Raw genomic sequence first — 17089 nt, 5'->3', positions numbered from 1 at the left:
ACACACCACACACACACCACACACACACACACACCACACACACACGCACACCACACACACACACGCACACCACACACACAACCACACACACACGCACACCACACACACACACGCACACCACACACACACACCACACACACACCACACACACACACACACCACACGCACACGCACACCACACACACACACGCACACCACACACACACAACCACACACACACCACACACACACGCACACCACACACACACACGCACACCACACACACAACCACACACACACGCACACCACACACACACACACACGCACACCACACACACACGCACACCACACACACACGCACACCACACACACACGCACACACCACACACATGCACACACACACACGCACACACCACACACATGCACACCACACACACACATACACACAAGCACAGATGCACACACCACACACATACACACACACGCAAGCACACACACGCAGGCCACACACATACGCACACACCACCCACCCCTAATTTGATGCTATCCACTTAAGCACTTCCACAAGGTCAACGTGTCAAGGGCGCTGGTTAGAGTGATGTGGTACGGATGGGCACGATTGTCGTCCGTGGAATTCTGCAGCCAATCTTTCCTTTTAATAAATTATACAGTAAAACAGGGAATGAAGCATCAGTGATTGTTGGTGATGTAAGTGTTAGTTTTAGTAAGATTTTCACATCTCAGTTGGGAGGCGCTGGTTTCAAACCCACTTCAGGACAGGGGCCTTTAAGCTAAGCTGAGAATCAGTCGTACTGACAAAGCCCTGGACTGGCCGAGATCCCAACCTGAGATGAAATGTTCGAGAAGGTGAAGGTGGAAATTAAAGATTCCATTGCAATCCTTAAAAAAGAACAGGGAGTTTCTCAGAATCAGAACCAGCATTCCTCCCTCAACCAATGCTTGCAAAATTGGATTAATTGGTGAGTCATCTATTGTTGTGTGAAAAAAATGACTGCCACATAGCAATTTAATGTATGTGAAATGGTTTGAGAGAAGTGAGGAAATATATGTTTGTAAATCGCTGATGATTTATAAACACTTATAAACATTTATAAACACTTGAAGGAGAAAATCTACAGGGCTATGAGGAAACAGGAGGGGAATGGGATTTATTGGCTAACTCTTTCAAAGAGCTAGTATCAGTTTAGTGGGCTAAATAGCCTCCTTCTGTGCTGTAAGATTCAATGAGGTGGTGCTGTATAATGGCACATCATTCCGATTGTCCATTTATCACCATTAATGGTTGTACCTAAGACACTCCTGCCAAACATTCTGAAATGCTTTGTGGCATCGTGCCCTATATTGTTGTGTGAGGAGGGATACATTCTGCTTTTGGAGGTAAATGGGTAAGGTGTAAATTACGTGCCTGGAAATAGCTTCTGTCGTGGGAGAAAATTACCGGTAAAATGTAATTCTTCACGCAAATTTCAATTAAAAGGATCATGGCATTTTATTTGTAATTAGCTTATTGATGCAACATTCTTGACATGTAATGCAATCGAGCCACCACACCTGAGGATGATGCTTCCAAGCTGCCAAAATCCGGGATAGATCTGTCTCTGGGATTGAAGAGGATCCGTGCCACATGTGCCTGCGACTTCACAGAAACAGCCACAGTCCATTTCCCAGGACAGTGCAAACAAAGCTTTCAACACCGGTGTTAGATATGAGTCCACAACTTTGGTAACTGTATGTCAAATTCTTGAATAATTGCTGAGCAGAAATACTCTTTTAATAACCCGAACTGGGTTATTAGATCTCCAGTGAGAGCAGAATTCCACAATGAAGGAAGATGTTAGCAGCGATAGGGAACTATGGGGAAATATCTTTAGGTTTAAGCGTTTGAGCTGCGACATCACTGGACAAAATGCATCAACAAAAACGGATTTTAATTCGATCTTGTCAACTCCTTCTTGCTCTCTGCAAAATGGTTGCTGCAGGTAGCACAACAATCACTGTGGTCCAAAGGGTGACACAATGGGGAGGTAGTATCACCAGACTATTAATCCAGAAACTCAGCTAATGTTCTGGGGCCCCGGGTTCGAATCCCGCCACGGCAGATGGTGGAATTTGAATTCAATAAAAAATATCTGGAATTAAGAATCTACTGATGACCATGAAACTATTGTCGATTGTCGGAAAAACCCATCTGGTTCACTAATGTCCCTTTAGGGAAGGGAATCTGCTGTCCTTACCTGGTCTGGCCTACATGTGACTCCAGAGCCACAGCAATGTGGTTGACTCTCAACTGCCCTCCAAGGCTAACTAGGGATGGGAAATAAATGCTGGCCAGCCAGCGACGCCCATGTCCCACGAATAAAAAATATAAAATTTTGAAATGTCATAAGGCACTGTAAAAATGCAAGTATTTCTCTTCAGAATTAACTTATTACAGAATTGTACCGTCTATAAGTTCTGCAGTTTCCCCACAAGTGCAATGAGTATACATCATTCTGCATTCTGTTCAATAGTGAGCAGGAGAAAGTATCATCCTCATGGAAAAATCTTTCTTCGTCTATTTCTTTTCTTCCCAAAGAGCTAACGCTGTGATGTAAAGCATGTTGAAAATCCTCATCATGATTAACCTGATACTTTGTAATTCTCACCTTATTTAAAAAAATGTTAAATATTTGTGCTTGCGACAGCATTGCCACTTGTGTTTTTCTTTGATTACACATGGATGCCAACATCATTGTGCCACTGCCCTGATGCACCAACTGTTGTGTATTCCTGCGGCGGTTCCTGGACGATGCCACAGCGCTGCTACCTGGAATAACCTGTGTCACTGCACTGCTACTTGAACAGAAATGTGAGTGATCACCACACAAAATATAGGCAATAGAATAAGTGGTGGGATTTTGTGACATTAACGCTATCCCAGTTTCCAAAGCCATAATGTGATCTGCCATTCCGATGTGTTTTTTTAATTCATTTGTGGGACGTGGGTGTCGCTGGCTGGGCCAGCATTTATTACCCATCCCTAATTGTCCTTGAACTGAGCGGCTTGCTAGGCCATTTCAGAGGACAGTTGAGGGTCAAACACATTGGTTCTGAAGTCACATGTAGGCCAGACCAGGTAAGGATGGCAGATTTCTTTCTCCAAAGGACATCAGTGAACCAGATGGGTTTTTCCAACAATCGGCAATGGTTATCAGTAGATTCTTAATTCCAGATATTTTTTACTGAATTCAAATTCTACCACTTGCCGTGGCGGGATTCGAACCCAGGGCCCCTGAACATTAGCTGAGTTTCTGGATTAATAGTCTAGCGGTAATAACCACTAGGCCATCGCCTACTCCAGTGTTTGGATGGAATGCCTAAAATGGCAGAGAGCACAGAACAGTGCAGCACTTGTCGACCTTGTGGCTGGCTCTAGTCACCTGTTTCTGGCTAGTATGGGGCTGGGGATGAAACCTCTGTGAAGAGGGGAGATGGGAGTGTTATATGCATGACTGAGTGGTCCTGTAAGGGCAGCAGCCAACATTTGAAGTAACATGGCCACTTAAAGATGATGGTTTCTAAATGCTGCATTATATTAAATATACTTTTCAACTTTTCCACTATCTGGATGGAACTTTCTGGCCTCATTGTGAAGGGAGTGGGGCTGGAAAATGTGACAGGCCATTCAAAAATCCATTGACTTTGGCGGGAATGGAAGTCCCGCTGTCGGAAAATTCCACCCTTTGTACGAAGCCAAAAGGCTGACAAACCCTAAACATGGCAAACGAAATGTGGAGGGAGGAAACAGAGTCCTTTATTAATTGCATCAGTTGAGGTTAGGTACATACTGGTGGAGGGGATTAATTGGATGGTTACTCGAGCACATGCAAAGAGAGACTGACATCAGCGAAGAGTGAAGACAAGAGATATATATCCGTAACGTTGTACTCTGTGAATAAAATCTATTCCAAGTTGAGACTGACTCTGGTTTCTCCTTTCACTAACTGACTCTCAGGAGAATAACACCTGTGGCCAGGTCTCCACATTGTCCGGCAGCTGAAAACTGTTTATTTATTTAAAGTTCATTTGTTAGTCACAAGTAAGGCTTAAATTAACACTGCAATGAAGTTCCTGTGAAATTCCCCTGGTTGCCACATTCCAGCACCTGTTCAGGTCAATGCAGCCAACCAGCACGTCTTTCAGACTGCGGGAGGAAACCAGAGCACCCGGAGGAAACCCACGCAGACACGGGGAGAACGTGCAGACTCCGCACAGACAGTGACCCAAGCCGGGAATCGAACCTGGGTCCCTGGCGCTTTGAAGCAGCAGTGCTAACCACTGTGTCTTTGTGCCGCCCATAACTGGGTTTGTTGGTTGATAAAGTGGAGGTGCTGCTTCGAGAGGTGAAGATGAGATGAGTTGTCTGGTTGGCACCTTCATGAAAAGCAACAGGGCCTGATAGAAGCCATCAAGTAGATCGAAGACTGTATACATTACCTTCAGGGCCTGGGGGTAAATGTGGAAGAAGATGGAAGCTGCCAGGATAAGAATACTTAATCATGTCATTGCCCAGTAGTTGGTCCAAGCCTGTCAACTGATTATACACTGAACGCTGGCTTAACCCATCCCCTTACTCGGTCTTATCGCAGTGGATTACCTTCAAGGCAGCACGGTGCACATTTTAAACTAATTTGGATCTAACACCCTTCACATGCTCATACATTCAAAGGGCTTCATGTGTAAAATAGTTTGAGCTTGCCTACCTGCTTATTGCAGTCACTGACTGCCACACATGATGGGTTAGTACTCAGGGGTACAATATTATCAACAATCATGATTTCATTAACAATTTTATTGATTTCTGTGCTGTTGTTTAAATGGATAGAAAGGGAAGGAAGTGAGAGACAGATATTTTCTCTCTCCCTTTCTGTTTCTGTTAATTGCGCCCATTAAAACAATAGCAGGAAATCAATAGCAAAACTGAATGTGTTGGCAAAATATGTGAGGGCCAAAAAGTCCTCTGATGGTGAATCTCGCTTCTACTTCCCGACTCAGCTGGACACTGAGAGCGAGCGGTATCCCAAACCCCTGACTACTGTGCAAAATAAATTAAGATGCTCAGATTGGCCTTTAACTGCCAATTAACGGTTAATTTCAGCTGAAAGTAAACCCTTCCGCTCACTAATCCAGAACATCTCTCTGAAATCTCAGCAACTAATGGATGTATTTTAAAGTATTTGTTACAAAAATATCCCAGTGATTGATCTCTGAAGAGTTGCTGACAGCAAGCCTGTTCGATATTTTTCTAAAGAACCAAAAGTTAGAAAAACAGGAAGACTTGCGTTTCTATAGCACCTTTTACCACCACCCAGAAGCACTCTACAGCCAATGAGGTACTTTTTGAAGTGTAGCCACTGGGAAGAAACCAGGCAGTGCACAGGAAACTGCAAAGTGATCATGACCATTTACTCTGTGCGATGTTCAGTGATGTTTCCCTGGAGCACTGGAGGATGAGGGGCTGACCTTATCGAGGTTTATAAAATCATGAGGGGCCACAGATAAGGTGAATAGCCAAGGTCTTTTCCCCAGGGTAGGGGAGCCCAAAACTAGAGGGTGTTGGTTTAAGGTGAGAGGGGAAAGATTTAAAAGGGACCTGAGGGGCAACTTTTTCACACAGAGGGTGGTGCGTGTATGGAATGAGCTGCCAGAGGAGGTGGTAGAGGCGGATACAATGACAACATGTAAAATACATTTGAACAGGTACATGGATAGGAAAGATTTAGAGGGATATGGGCCAAGTACAGGCAAATGGGATTAGTTCAGTTTAGGAAACCTGTTCGGCATGGACTAGTTGGGCTGAAGGGCCTGTTTCCGTGCTGTATATCTCAATGACTCTATGATAACGATTAGCCAGGACACCAGGGAAAACTCCCAGCTCTTCGAGACAGTGCTGTGGGATATTTTTCATCTACCTGAGCAAGCAGGCGAGATGTCTACTCTGGTGGTCTGGCAGTAGTGACGACTGTATATGGTGTTCTCTGTACAAGTCTTGAGAGGGCACCCCAATCTTGAGGTGTCCTCGGGGACACCGAATTCTCCTGGTATGGTTACTTACCCATAACAAGGCTGTTAATGAACCCAACTGGGGCATGGGGCACACAACCTTGGACAACGTGGCTGATGTCGGAAGTGGGAAACCAGCCGGTCTTGTAGTCTTTAGACTCTATCCACCTCCATTCCTCACCTCATTGGGGTCTGAAAAGTGGGGCGATTGGGCAAGAAGGAGGAAGCAAACTTTGGATTGCTACAACACATTCCATAAGAGGTGGGATGACCGTCATACCCAGAATATTTAATTGATGGAAAGAATGCAAAATATCGAAAGATAATAGCCACGTGGGAGGGAGTTAAATATGGTAATCTAATCTCACATGGCAACATAATTTGGGAGTACAATGATTCAATTATTGCTTTTAGTCTTTACCTACTGTCTATGGATAGGTGAGGAAAGGATATATTAGCTGATTTTTGATTTAAAATTTCCTAGAGCCACACGGCAGGTGTAGTTTTATTGTTGGACTGGGAATGTACTTATCACCTTAGCGTCTTGGATGTGTCAACTCTTGGCTGCGTGTTACATATACAATGTCTGGAATATGTGTTCAGGTGGTGGTAACGCATTATGCAATTCAGATCATCCCATTAATTACTCGGGTGAAGTTTAGAACCATTTAGCAATGTCACTTGAACTTTCACAGAAATTAGGTTCTGTGAAATAACAATTCACGCTGTAACATCTTCTGAATAAACATTCCCGAGCATTTCTTATTTTACATAATGGCTGCCCAAACCATGGTTAGTTTTTCATCTTGTTGAGGTCACAGTGGTCAGGAAGTTGGCTTAATTGAGGAACTGATTGCAGGAACGAGGCACTGTTAGTCTGCAGTTTGCTAATGTAATGTGACATTATAACTGGTGATTAGACACCACATGACTCATAATAGTTTTGATAATAGCATTAAATCATAACATTTAAGAAGGTATTTTGAGAAGAATTTTGAAAACTGCACAACTGGGCGGCACGGTGACACAATGGTTAGCACTGCTGCCTCACAGCTCCAGGGACCCGGGTTCGATTCCCGGCTTGGGTCATTGTCTGTGTGGAATTTGCACGTTCTCCCCGTGTCTGTGTGGTTTTCCTCCGGGTGCTCCAGTTTCCTCCCACATTCTGAAAGACGGGCTGGTTAGATGCATGGACCTGAACAGGTGCCAGACTGTGGCAACTAGGGGAATTTCCTTGCAGTGTTATTGTAAGCTTTACTTGTGACTAATAAATAAACTTTAAGTTTTTACTTTTAAACAAAAGTATTGAAAGACACAGGGGAGAGAAACTGATCGGAATTATTGGTAAATTGCCCCGATATTGTATTCGACATGGTGGCACAGTGGTTAGCACTGCTGCCTCACAGCGCCAGGGACCAGGTTCGATTCTGGCTTGGGTCACTGTCTGGAGTTTGTACGTTCTCCCCGTGTCTGCGTGGGTTTCCTCTGGTTTCCTCCCACACTCCAAAGATGTGCGGGTTAGGTGCATTGGCCATGCTAAATTGCTTCTCAGTGTCCCAAGAGGGATTAGTGGGGTAAATAGTTGGAGTTACGGGGATAGGATGGAGCGGGGTTGGGCCTGGGTGAGATGGTCTGTTGGAGAGTCAGTGTGGGTCTTGAAGGGCTGAATGACCTCCTTCTGCACTGTAGGGATTCTATATGGAGCTGGCAATGTCTGAACTATGATGACCCGGATACCTCCCCTGGGCTAACGTGTCTGTGGTTCCATAGGGGGCAGTGGCATCAAAATACTGCACTAGACACTATAAAAGAGATTTGCATTTCTCTAGCACCTCCCATAACCACAGGACTTCACAAAGCACCTTACAACCATGAAATATCTCCAAAATGTAGTCACTGTTGTGATGGGGGAAAAACAGCAACCAATTTACACACAGCAAACCCCACAAAAAAAGAGATGTTGTAACGGCCAGATCATCTGTTTTTGAGTTTTTGATTGAGGGATAAATATTGGCCGGGACACAGAGGAGAACTCCCCTGCTCTTCTTCCAAGTAGTGCTCTGGGATCTTTTAAATACACCTCAGAGGGAAGACAGGGCCTCAATTTCACACCTCTTCCAAAAGATGGCACCTCCAACAGTGTAGCACTCCCTCAGTGCTGCAGCACAGTGTCAGTCATGGCAAGGGTGGCAACACTGATTGGGCAGCACAGTGGCACAATGGTTAGCACTGTTGCCTCACAGCGCCAGGGTCCCAGGTTCAATTCCAGCCTCGGGTCACTGTTTGTGTGGAGTTTGCACGTTCTCCCCGTGTCGGTGTAGGTTTCCTCCGGGTGCTCCGGTTTCCTCCCACAGTCCAAAGATGTGCTGGTTAGGTTGATTGGCCATGCTAAATTGACCCTCGCGTAAGGGAATTAGCAAGGTAAATGCACGGGGTTACGGTAATAGGGCCTGGATGGAATTGTGGTCAGTACAAGACTCGATGGCCCGAATGGCCTCCTTCTGTACTGTAGGGATTCTATGAACACCACACTGCACAAATTCGCAAAGTTTTACTCAAGAGTGAAATTTAAGTTCATTATTTGTGAGTCACAAGTAGGCTTACATTAACACTGCAATGAAGTTGCTGGGAAAATCCCCTAGTCGCCACATTCTGGTGCCTGTTCGGGTACACTGGGGGAGAATTTAGCATGGCCAATGCACCCTAACCAGTATGGCTTTTGGACTGTGGGAGGAAACCGGAGCACCCGGAGGAAACCCACACAGACAAGGAGAGAACGTGCAAACTGCACACAGACAGTGACCCAAGCGAGGAATTGAACCCAGGTCCCTGGCGCTGTGAGGCAGCAGTGCTAACCACTGTGCCACCATGCCGAGTTGACATGTTAGAAAGGCAGAATTTTCCGCTGCCGGGCTAAAGCCCATGGTAGGGGCAGGAAGTTGGAGTGACTCTTGATGCGGACCATAGTGAGTAAACCCACTGAATCACACGATGCTTAGTGAATTAATTATGAGGCCACATGGTTCATGTCGAATCTCGTGGCAGCTCTTATGTCCAGGTGCCAGTCTGATTCCCCAGGGCAGAGGATTTCAGGGGGGTGCAGGATTCTGGTCTGTAACCCCGTTAAAGAACATTCCTGACATGCAAAATACAATCCCAATGTTCACCAGCGAGAAAGGGAACTCGCCAAGAAAGTACGGAAAGGAAGATTGAAACTTGTTTTCGCATTGGCGGAATTTTGACTTTTGACCTCACTCCAGATTTTCCAGTCCCGTCCACCATGATTCCTACCACAGGCGGGTTAGGAAAATTCCACCCAAATGTTATTGATTCTTGCTGTACTTCATCTGCTAATATGCAAGTAATGCACAATTCTAATACCGACAAAGTAATGTTCCTGCAACAAATATATTCCTGATTAGGAAGATAAGTGTGAATGAACAGTAGCTTCATGTTAGAGTTTTGTGTTATTTGGAAATTTGTACACTTTAGAATTTCTTACTTGCAAGTGAAAATATTCCCATGTCAGATTTTGTCAGCCTGTTAAATAAAAGCGGTAATGGGAGTTCACAGGTCCACCCCATTGTGACTCACATTTAATGATGTTTCAATATTAGAATCCTCAGGGTAATGTATTTGTGTTGTGCTGGCTTGCTGGGACGCACTAGGCTGTGTCATAGCGTACGGGTGGCTGTAGTCACACCCATCGTTCCAGTTCCCAGAGGGTAGAATCCAACAGAACTTCATAAATTCAGAAGTGGGGATGTTCACTGATGATTGCACAATGTTCAGTACCATTCACCCCTCCTCAGATACTGAAGCAGTCCATGTCCAAATGTAGCAAGGCCTGGACAAAATCTGGACTTACAATGACAAGCGGCAAATAACATTCACCCCTCAAGTGCCAGGTAATGACCACCTTCAACAAAAAAGTGCCTGAATACCTATCGCCCCTTGACATTCAATGGCATTACCATCGCTGAATCCCCCAATATCAAAATCCTGGGGGTTACCATTGACCAGAAACTGAACTGGACCCAACCATATAAATATACAAGAACAAGTCAGAGGCTGGGAATTCTGTGGCAAGTAATTCACCTCCTGACTCCCCAAAGCCTATCCACCATCTACAAGGCACAAGTCAAGAGTGTGATGGAATACTCTCCACTTAGCTGGATGAGTGCAGCTCCAACAACATTCAAGAAGCCAGACACTAACCAGGATAAAGTAGCCCATTGATTGCTACCCCATCCACAAATATTTACTCCCTCCACCACTGATGCACAGTGGCAGCCGTGTGTACTACCTACAAGATGAACTGTAGCAACTCACCAAGGCTCCTTAGGCAGCACCTTCCAAGCCCAGGACCACTACCAACTAGAAGGACAAGGGCACCACGAGAACACCTCCAAGTCACTCACCATCCTGACTTGGAAATATATCACCATTCCTTCATTGTGGCTGAGTCAATATCCCAGAACTCTCCCTTTAACAGCACTGTGTACCTACACCACACGGACTGCAGTGGTTCAAGAAGGCAGCTCACCATCACCTTCTCGAGGGCAATTAGGACTGGGCAATAAATGCAATCTTGCCTGTGATGTCCACACCCCAGAATCAAATAAAATAAAAGCATGACCCATCTGTGATTCTAACCAGCTCGCTCTCTCATCCATAAATATGATGTGGAGATGCCGGCATTGGACTGGGGTGGGCACAGTAAGAAGTCTCACAGCACAGGTTTATTTGAAATCACGAACTTTCGGAGCACTGCTCACTTGATGAAGTACCTGTGCTCTGAAGGCTCGTGATTCCAATAAACCTTTTTTACAGTTTATTTATTAATCACAAGGCTTGCATTAACACTGCAATGAAGTTACTGTGAAATTCCCCTTGTTGCCAAACTTTGGTGCCTGTTCGGGTCAATGCACCTAACCAGCACGTCTTTCAGACTGTGGGAGGAAACCGGAGCATCTGGAGGAAACCCACGCAGACACGGGGAGAACGTGCAAACTCCACACAGACAGTGACCTAAGCCGGGAACCTGGGTCCCTGGTGCCTTGAGGCAGCAGTGCTAACCACTGTGCCGCCATGCCGCCCAAGTCCTGTTGGACTTTAACCTGGTGTTGTGAGACTTCTTACTGTAGCCATAAATATGACAATGGTGTGATGCAGGTCACAATCATTTCTCCTCTGAGGTAGGGACACGGAAACAAAGTTGGGACAAAGTGTAGGGAGTTTTGCTTTCCATTTCCTTTGCTTTAGCTGATGCAGGAACACTGAATGCTGACAATAGAAGGGTCATTTTCCAATGTTGTCCTGATGGAGACACATGATTTTGACCACAAGTCCTGTACACCGAGATTTCTAATCTGTGCATCCATTAAGAGCATTCAAAGAGCATTCAAATGGTTATTGGATAAACATATGGATGATATTGGAATAGTGTAGGTTAGATGGGCTTTAGATTGGTTTCACTGGTCGGCGCAACATCGAGGACCGAAGGGCCTGTACTGCGCTGTAATGTTCTATGTTCTATGTTCTATTGGTCATGGCCCTTGCTGGGAGCACAGAGTCGGAATTTACCCTTTGTGTGCCAGAATTAGGAAAGAATCCCTTCTCACGCATTCGCGCTTTACAACTTGACCCTCACAAAATTCACAACAAATAAGAAAAAGTTGGCGGGATAGTGGGAGTGTCCGTCAGCAGAGGAATTCCAATTCATTCACTTGGTGTTTAACAAAATGAAGTGAAATCGATGGATTGAATGAACCTGGGTGACTGCTAGCTCCCTGCTTATTAACATTCCACAGCTTCACTCTGGATTACGTTATATTGATTGTGACATTAAGGTTACCAGAACACATTGTTATGCTTATCAATGTGCCCAGATCTAACATTATCAGCTTCAATAAGACTCTGTCCTGACTGATAATATTGTGATTATAAAGAGAAGATTTTATTCCTTACAAAAACTTGTAAGAAATAAAAAATGGTCTCTTAAACAAATTCATTTAAAAGAAGTTAGTTTTGAGCAGGGGAATGTCTAAGAATGGGTTTAATTTTTAATGTCTGCAAAAGCCTGATCTCAAGGAAATATCCTCTGAAGTTTTATTTCTCTGAAACTCTTTGTGGTTCCTCCTCTCAAGACCCAGAACTTGTTCCAGAACCTGCTCTTATTCATTTGCTGTAAAGTAAAAATTCTTCTCTTCTCTTCCCCTTGATTCTAAATCTGCATCTCCGTGCTTTGCAATGTCAAATAATGTGGCTGTGTTTTGTTGAGCGTTTACCAGACCTCAGAGCACTGGATGAGTAATCCAGACACCAGGCTAATGCCCAGGGGTCCTGGATTCAATTTTGAGATATTTGTTCATGGAGTGTGGGCGTCGCTGGCTAGGCCAGCGTTTGTTGCCCATCCCTAATTGCCCTGGGCAGTTGTGAGCTTCTTTTTCACAGTCCATGTGCAGCAGGGTGGGAGTGACAGTGAAGGAAAGGCGGCATAGGTCCATATCAGGAAGGTGTGTGGCTTGGAGGACAATTTGCAGGCAGTGGCGATTCCTGGTGTCTGACGGGGCTGGCTTGACAGTGGCATTTTTGGTGCCGAGGTTGATGCTGGTGATATGTCCAGTCTCATTCCTTTTTGATGTGGCAGTGGTTTGTTACAACTGGGTGGCTTGCTCGGTCCCTTCAGAGCCAATTGATGTGGGTTCTGGAGTACCAGGATGACACTGCCAGGTTGGCACAGTCAAGTTGGTACTGCTAGGGGCCAAGCCAGCATTCTAGGGGCAGTGCCACAGGCATGTCCTTCTCCCCCCAAGGGCTATAGCTACCTTTGCAATCCCTTGATTGTTTCATATTTGTAAAAGAGTCGACCAAGGAATTTTTTATGTGGGGGAACACATGATGGTGAAGGCCTTTAATTGTATTTAAATTTATTTAAGTGTATTTAAATAAGGTTCCCCACCCTTTCTGGCGAGGGAACAGGGACGACATGGTGGCACAGTGATTAGCACTGCTGCCTCACAGCGCTAGGGACCTGGGTTCGATTCCCAGCTTGGCTCACTGACTGTGTGGAGTCTGTCCATGTGTTCTCCCCGTGTCTGCGTGGGTTTCCTCTGGGTGCTCCGGTTTCCTCCCACAGTATGAAAGACATGCTGGTTAAGTGCATTGACCCGAACAGGTGCCGGAGTGTGACAACTAGGGGATTTTCACAGTAATTTCATTGCAGTAAGCCTACTTGTGACACTAATAATTGAACTTTAATAAATAAACTTTTTTTTCAAATTGGAAAACGTGATCCCGCCGGTAAGAATCAGATCCTCTGATTCTCATGAGATTTTACATTGCCATTTGCGCTCATGGCGAATGTGGACCCAAAATCGTCCCCACTGTCTTTCTGATTGTCTTTGATTTGCCTCATTTTCTGCCCAATCCTGCTTTTGCAAAGTATGGGATTGTGTTCTCTTTGACAAATCCACATATATTCCCCACGTATACCAGCGGAATGCCAACATGGTACGGGAATGTAAGAGGTGACCCAAGCTCGCCCAAACTCAGTGAGGGTGGTCCTATCTAATGAGGTACTTCATATAATATGAAGGAAAGATGCTCTGTATAATTCTGAGCATCACTGCCCCTTTACAGCAGATGTCACTTAAGTTTTCCAGCGAGATGTTTCATTTCAGTGGAGCCTCCATGTGTAGTTTAGCTTCACCAGTTGCTGAATGAAAGGTAACTGGACTGAGAACAATATTCAGGCAGAAATGAATGAACCAGGTGTTAAATGTCAATTGGAAAGGGAGATGAAATGTAACTGTACAGATTCTCGCACCATTGGTTTGTTAATATAGGCCGATTGGCCTGAACTCAATCTATAATGACTCTCAATAGATATGGCTAATTTTTTAAACATTCATTTATGCAATGTCTGCAACATTGGCATTGGCCAGCATATATTGCCCATCTCTAATTGCCCTTGAGACAACTGAGTGGCTTACTGGGTCATTTCAGAGGGCAGCTAAGAGCCAAGCACATTAATGTGTTAAGAGCACAGCTGATTTTAAATGCTGGGGGAATCCAAAACCCAGAAGGAAACTTTGGAATGCGTGCGTGCTCTGAACTGTACTTTGCAGATTGTATTATGTGAGGAAAGATGTGAGGATCAGTGAAGGATGTCCTAGACTCTTTTGTGGTGGTTTTAAACAAAATAAATGTTTATTATGCAGTAAAACACACAAGGAAGTCAATCAAAAATACAGCTAGCTACATTAGTGGCTATCCACAGTATCTTTAAATTTAGCCAGTTCCTAACCCTCTATTGTCCTAACCTCAGAGCTAAACCTCCCCAAAACAACATTCCATAAGCTTTAAGGCTATGAGCAAAATCCAGCAGTGGCTACCACACTAGGCACCTATATCTTTGGGAGTTGCTTCCGATTTGGAATGGAGACAACTGGTTTCTCAAAGCATGTTTTGTCCAGAACTTATTGGAAGTGAACACAGCTTCCTGCTGTGCCGGCTGTGATTTCAAAACAGCACCCTGCGCTGGGTTAATTTGCCTCTGATATGTTAGTTCCCTTATTTGAACTAACCTTCCCAGAAGTTACCCGTAATTATCTTTATTACATGAGCTCAGTTTTTAGAATGTAAATGTGGAATCCACCCCCATCTTCCAATGTTACCAAACTTGTCTTAGGTAAACACTTGTTCGCAGTGTTGCTATTCTGATCAGCACATCAAAAGCCCGAGTTCTATCAACTCAGATAATTTGTCTCTTTCCCATCTTAAAAACAACAGCTTGTTTTCTCTTCAAACCCAAAGCCACCGGAACACATTTCCAATTATTGGATTTCTTTTTTTTTTCGTTTTGTCGTAATGTTTTAACAGACGTGGGTTTTGAAGTTAAATTCAAACCAGAGCGGGTAAGGACAGCAGATTTCCTTCACTAAGGAACATGAGTGAACCAGATGAGATATGACAATCCTAATAGTTTCCTGGTCACTGCTACTATCACCATGTGAATATTGCAAAGAACCATCTTGGTTGCGTGTCTGATAATGTACATGGTTTTCAATAAAGACCAAATGGTTTCTTGATGACGCTAACTCTGACATATGATTCCAAAGGTACAGTCCCTCATCTAAGTGCCAACCTGGCAAGCTGTTCATTTATGAGTTGCACTGTAACCATTTATGTCTCCGTTCTTCCTCATAAGGGTCACTGTACAACAATCTGGGGCAGAGAAACCTTCTCCATAGATTCATAGAATCCCTACAGTGCAGAGGGAGGCCATTCAGCCCATCAAGCCTGCATCGACAACAATCCCACCCAGGCCCTTTTCCTGTATTTAGCCCTTGTATTTACCCTGCTAATTCCACTGACACTCAGGAGCAATTTACCATGGCCAATCAACCTAATCCGAACATCTTTGGAATGTGGGTGGAAACCGGAGCACCTGGAGGAAACCCATGCAGACACGGGGAGAATGTGCAGACTCCACACGGATAGTAACCCGAGGCCGGAATCAAACCCGGGTCACTGGGGGTGTGAGGCAGCAATGTTAACCATTGTGCCACCGTGTCGCCCATCTTTAATCCAGAGTGCTGGATTTACTGATTTGATTTGATTTATTATTGTCACATGTATTAGTATACAGTGAAAAGTACTGTCTCTTGCGCACTATACAGACAAAGCATACCGTTCATAGAGAAGGAAATGAGAGAGTGCAGAATGTGGTGTTACAGTCATAGCTAGGGTGTAGAGAAAGATCAACTTAATGCGAGGTAGGTCCATTCAAAAGTCTGACAGCAGCAGGGAAGAAGCTGTTCTTGAGTTGTTGGTTACGTGACCTCAGACTTTTGTCTCTTTTTCCCGACAGAAGAAGGTGGAAGAGAGAATGTCCGGGGTGCGTGGGGTCCTTAATTATGCTGGCTGCTTTGCCGAGGCAGCGGGAAGTGTCGACAGAGTCAATGGATGGGAGGCTGGTTTGCGTGATGGATTGGGCTACATTCACTACCCTTTGTAGTTTCTTGCAGTCTCGGGCAGAGCAGGAGCCATACCAAGCTGTGATACAACCTCCAGCTAAATTCAGGTAGGGGATCAAATCTGCGTTTAATGGTTTGTATGGCCCCCTCCTGCCTCTATCAAACATCATTTGGGGCATTGGCTCGTTTAGAAGGACAGAAAGTAAATAATGGACTATGGGTGGAAATGTTTGTGGTTTTTGAAATTTTATCTGCTTAATGGAATTAGTCAGTGATCATATACACACCTACAGGGACTTATCATATGTGGAAAAGAACAGACCTTGGCCCATTACAGAATGCATTCCTATTGATTATGCTAAGATTTTTAGTGCAGCTGTAGAAGGCATTAAAAGTCTAAAACATATCTTGCGGTAACAATTTTGTTGCTCTCTCAAGTTGCAGAGGAAGAAATCTTGTTATAATGCAAGGCGACATCCTTTAATTTTTAAAAAAATGTTTTGTTTTACTGCAATGTATTCCTGTCTGTGTTCCGCTTGACTGTTTTTGTTCGTAGTTGGCTAGTGTTAGATACAATTGCACCATGCGGGAAAGAACAACTCCACTTCCGTCGCGAGTCCACTCGAATCAAATCTTCACTTTTCTTGCTTCAAAGTGTGATAGGAAATTCTCCGCTTACCCGGACAAGTTCTGCTCCCGCAAAGCTCGAGAAGCTCAGCATCGTCCAGGATAAAGCAGCCCCTTTGACTGGCTCCCCATCCAACACTCATTGCCTCTACTGCCAGCGCATGGTGGCAGCAGAGTGTACCATCTACAAGTTGGACTGCAACAACTCACTCCTCTGACAGCACCTCCATGACCCATGATCTCACCACTTGGAAGGACAAGGGCAGCAGACACATGGGAACGCTACCATCAGCAAGTTCTCTCCAATACACACACCGACCTGACTTGGAACTATATTACTGTGGCTTGGGCCCAAAACCTGGAATCCCCTCCCTCCCTGGGTGTACCTTCACCACGTGGACTGCAGCTGTTGGCGACTCACCTTCTCAGGGGGAATG

Source organism: Mustelus asterias, chromosome 22 (genome assembly GCF_964213995.1).
Source record: "Mustelus asterias chromosome 22, sMusAst1.hap1.1, whole genome shotgun sequence".
In the NCBI taxonomy this organism is placed as follows: Eukaryota; Metazoa; Chordata; class Chondrichthyes; order Carcharhiniformes; family Triakidae; genus Mustelus; species Mustelus asterias.
This window is presented reverse-complemented; position numbering follows the sequence as displayed.